Below are 5416 nucleotides of genomic sequence, written 5' to 3'. Positions count from 1 at the left end.
TAGGGTCACATTTTAACTCTGGGAACAATCTAAATCCAGGTAGTACCCTTTTGAATTCTTGAAGGTAAGCACAGGAAGCAAAGAGGAAATGTTCAACAACTCCTACTTTCTGTACTAGGTGCTTCTTGAGAAAGTGGAGAAGGATCTTTTAGAGAATCAACACTACCTGTAGGCCAATCATGAGCATACAACTCTTTCTATTTGTTAGGTTAGATACTAGAAATGCATTTTGGAGATTCATGATAGGTAAATTCTTCAAGATGCAAGTCAGAGAGTTTCCTTAAGGAACAGGCAGTTGCTTTGCTTGCAGATTCTCAGTGTTCAAAATCTCTGGCAGTGAAGTGGATAATCTGTGTGATATACCAGGTAAAAATCATTGTTTCCCTTAATGTTAATTTATTTTCTTAGAAATGCTACTTTTTTTGCAGGTAGGCTTTTCTCAGGATGTTTGAAAAAAATCAAACATCTTCAATACTTACATGAATTTGTATTCCCTTCCACCAAAGCAGAGACAGTAAGATATTTCCAAATATGGACAAAAACTCTTAATCACTGTAGATGCTCTTTAATATCCTAAATTTTGGAACATATTCATGTTCTACTACCCATTCAGTTAATGCCATTTTCACAGTTATTAAAGTGTCAGAATAAGTGCCAGTATTTTCAAAACTCCTACCACTGCACAAAGAGTAGTAAACCCACATAAAAATGTATCATGAGATATTATTTAAAGGCTTGCCTACAGTTAATGTTTTCATTTTCAGTGATTTTTCCTCATACTCTTTTTTTAAGATACATTTGAAAAACTCACATAAGGATTACCAGTCTTCACCGATTTAAATGTTGAGTCATCTTTCAAGTTCTACAGTATTCATAATGGATTTAATTTAAGAATGCATAAAAACATAAAATCCGTATCTGCTACCACAAAATATGGCTTGGGCTGCTATAGTCAAAGATGACATACCCTAGTAACAACCATGAAAAGCTTAATTGCCCTCCAGCTACATATCAGCTAGTGGGTTATAAAGAATTTAGCTCTGTGAATACTGAACACCAGAAACAAGTTTGATGCAGAAATGAATGCATATAAATTCAGAAAAAAAAAGGCTAGTGTGAAATAAAATTTTAACTTGTGGAGCCCATTTTAAAATTTACGAAGAGTCTCCTTGGAATATTTCTTCATTTCCACAGAAGCTCAGTTCGCAGATTTGGTTGACTTACTGAGATGGTGAGAGTAACACACAAAAAAGGAGCTATTTCAAATCCGGGGAAAGATAGATCATTAACAATTTACCAGGTTCTTTCTCTAGAGGTGGCTTGCTGCATAACAAGAAACACCTGATACTGGTGAGTGCCAGAAGAAGACCACCTTCTGATGAATTATCCAATTCATAATTTGTCTCAATTATTAGAAACAAATGTCCAAGATTTACGGTAATTATGTGTCAAATCAGAAAGGTAGAATGTCTGAGTGGCTACCTTCATACACACACAGAGCTGTAAATTGTAAACTGATTTTACTTTGTGACACTCAGTCTATGCCAGCACAATGAAGGAAGAAATCCCTTTAAATCCACCTGGCCTACTTTGACCATTGGATTTCGTTGCTCAGAGCTTACTGAACCTAATTGCTTGCTTACTCTCTTCCCATTGCAACTGGGAAATAGTCAATCTCTTGACTTTACTTAACAGTCACTTTGGAAGATTTATTGTGTTATCGCATCAGTAATTTACTCTTTCCATAGGGAATGAATGAATGTGGAAAGAACAGTGAAGGGAATAAGGACATCAAGTGAAGAACACCACATGAAGCAGCTCCTGGAGCAACACAATTATGTATCATCTCCTTCTCAGGAAAATGGCTGAAGTCATATTCTAGCAACCTATGTTGCTATGTCTTTGTTTAGGCATTTCGTTACTCTAATGAGTTTGCTAAATAATGTATGTATCATGACATGTATTTGAATTCTTGGGCAAAATATTGTTAGTAAGTTGGAGGGCATTGATTTGCGGAGGGCTTATTTTTGGAAAACAGTAACATTCTCACTCTGCAATATCTCAAGTCAAAGCAAATGATAGCTGAAGCTACATAATAGTTGATTAAATATCCAACTCAAAGCCCGACCTCCATGAGGGAAAATAATTCTCAGAGATTTTTAGTATACTATGGAATTGAAACTCTTTGTAAGATATTCCAAATCATATTCATCTGACCCATTCCACTAAAATAACTTTCTTAATACCTAGCAAGAATAAAGCATGATACAGGCCTGATACAGAAGAAGGGCTCACTGAGTTACCTCATACACTTTGTTAGATTATGCATCAAAACTTATCTAGGAAGGATGATTTTTCACTGAATTTAACATACTGAGATCATCATTAACATAGTGATATTCACAGAAGACCACGTTATCCACTTTTACTATACTTATTGCTATGTCACAGCGAAAAATCTCAGTAAATTATTAAGAATAGATGTAATGTAACATAATACTGGCATCCTTTGTCTTTATTTGTAAAGTTATGTGATGCATAGTATGACTATATATGACATATAATATTTGGCGTTTTGAACAGAACATATGAGAATGGAGGTGACGAGAAACTGAATGAAGGATCCACTAATCAGAGAATTGCAAAAGAGAAAATGCAGAGCTGTATTCAGTCCACTTAAAAAGGTATACGACATGTATCTATCTATATTTATCCGCAAGCTAGTTAATATAATAATATTGCATGATGTATGTTTGATGTATCTGATCAAAATCAGACCATCTAACAGTGTGTTCTTCATTGTCTAATCCCTCAGGATACAGTTACAGGGACCCTGCTTGATGCAGAAGTATAAACATCTAATGACAGTTAATATTTGGATCCCCTTTCTTCCTTGAGCTGATGGAAGATATTTCTATGCAACTTAGTCTGTTTAAAGAATATTGTATTTGACATGATTACAGACTATTTTTACTGCTACACTGTTCTTTCAGAATTATTAAAGTGACAGCACAGCAATCAAAGGAATATCCATTTAGGAGTACTGGTGACTGCAGATAAGATACTATCTATTGCAGCCTACCCTGAAATGCCATGATAGTGCCCATGGCTTTAGATAATATTCTAAATGAGTATTTCTTAGATGTCTAATAAATTAGGCAAGGAGATAAACAGAAAATTGGATAAAATGGGATAGAACCATTGATCTATGTTTGATAAACCAGTTAACTGAAAATCAGGCTTACAGAACATAATTGATTTTATTGACAAGGGAAAAAGAAACAGCTTGTTAATGGAATTTGTTGAAGGCACAAAGTCAGAAGCATCAATGCAGAAGAGGATTAGAATGTCATGCTAGAAGAACCTGAAGCCTTCAAGGATGGGAATAAAATAGATTTGATTAAATGTAGTAGTACAAAGTACCATATTACAGAGTTTAATAAGATTTCTGAATTCATGCTAAAAATCTCCTCAACAGAAATTATAGGCAGAGGAGCAAGTCTTGCGTACTGAACACAGTTTGACATTGCATTATCAGTATGGTGCAATCATGAACTACTTACAAATGTAGCACTGGCATTTTTCTATCTAGTAAGACATTTCTAAGAAAGGGAAGGGTGTTCATAGTTAAACAAGACCTCTACAAAATGGTAGCATATATGTATTTCTGATCATCCACATTCAAGACGAATTGTCCCAGACCTGAACTTTTGCAACTAACTGCAAAAACCATATGATGAGAAGAAAGGGCATTCTACCTTACTAGATAGACAGTAGAAGAATTTGACTTCTTCAACACAGCTATAAAGTGCCAGAGAAGGAATGCAAATACAATTTTGGAAGCAAGGAGGAGATCAACACTAGAGAAGAAAAAGCTTGTTAAACCAAAGGGCAAAAAAGAATGGCTATAAAATGTCTTGAATTCATTTGAAATTAGAAGGAAGCTTCCAACTACCAAGGAAGAAGGCTCTGGTAGAATCTTTAAAAGTAGCAATGGGGCAAACATTTACAAACTGCTCCCCCAAAAGAATAATTGAAGTTTGCAAAATATATGAAATACATTCTCTGACTTGACTGACTTTGATAATAAGGGACAGGAAAAATAGTCTCAAGCCTCCTCTTGATTACTGAAATACAGAATGTGCATTTTCCTCCTCTTTACAATCTCATGTTTTTCTATTGTAATAGTGTTATGTCAAGTGTTTATTTTAGAAAAAAAGACTAAAATAAATGCTTAAAATTATGCATGTTAAAATTATTTATAGAACAGATTTTTCAATCAACTGCCCATCAACTGAAGATCTACTTAAGAATAGTAATAGAAAAAAAAAGAGTTCTTGACAATGCTGTTTTAAACTTTCATATTTATGAGACTCCTTTTGCCACATCAAATGATACAAGCTGAAACTACTCTTTCAGCTCCAAGATTACTGTGATGTTTCTCAGGTCAGTTACCAAAAGGTACCAGTACACTACTGTTTCATTGCTTAACAGCAGCTTGTTCTTAGCGATCTAGGTTTCCCATATGTGCTGGTTATGGCTGGGGTAGAGTTAATTTTCTTCATAGTAGCTACCATGGGGCTATGTATTGTATCAGAAATGGTGTGGCCAGCAGGAGTAGGGAAGTGATGGTGCCCCTGTACTTGGCACTGGTGAGGCCGCACCTCGAATACTGTGTTCAGTTTTGGGCCCCTCACTACAAGAAGGACATTGAGGTGCTGGAGCATGTCCAAAGAAGGGCAACGAGGCTGGTGAAGGGTCTGGAGAACAAGTCTTCTGAGGAGCGGCTGAGGGAACTGGGGTTGTTTACCTGGAGAAAAGGAGGCTGAGGGGAGACCTCATCGCTCTCTACAACTACCTGGAAGGAGGTTGTAACGAAGTGGGTGTCAAGTCAGTTTTCCCAAGTAACAAGTGATAGGACGAGAGGAAATGGCCTCAAGTTGTGCCAGGGGAGGATTAGATTGGATATGAGAAAATATTTCTTCACTGAAAGGGTTATCAAACATTGGAAGAGGCTGCCCAGGGAAGTGGCTGAGTCTCCATCCCTGGAGGTGTTTAAAAGACGTGTAGATGTGGCGCTTAGGGACATATTTTAGTGGTGGACATGGTAGTGTTAGATTAACGGTTGGTCTCAATGATCTTAAAGGTCTTTTCCAACCTTAATGATTCTATGATTCTGCGTTTTGGATTTGTGCTGGAAACAGTGTTGATAACACAGGGATGTTTTAGTTACTGCTGAGCAGTGCTTACGCAGAGCCAAGGTCTTTTCTGCTTCTCACACACCTCACCAGTGAGTAGGCTGGGAGTGCACAAGAAGGTGGGAGGGGACACAGCAAACACAGAAAACCCACGGGCTTTCTCATTGTTACTCCTCTGATTCTCTCTCCGCCATCCCACGGGGGGGGGGGGGGGGGGG

This window comes from Pygoscelis adeliae, unplaced genomic scaffold, assembly GCF_000699105.1.
Source record: "Pygoscelis adeliae isolate BGI_AS28 unplaced genomic scaffold, ASM69910v1 Scaffold14, whole genome shotgun sequence".
Taxonomy (NCBI): domain Eukaryota; kingdom Metazoa; phylum Chordata; class Aves; order Sphenisciformes; family Spheniscidae; genus Pygoscelis; species Pygoscelis adeliae.
The sequence above is the reverse complement of the archived record's forward strand: the minus strand, read 5'-3'. Positions refer to the sequence as shown.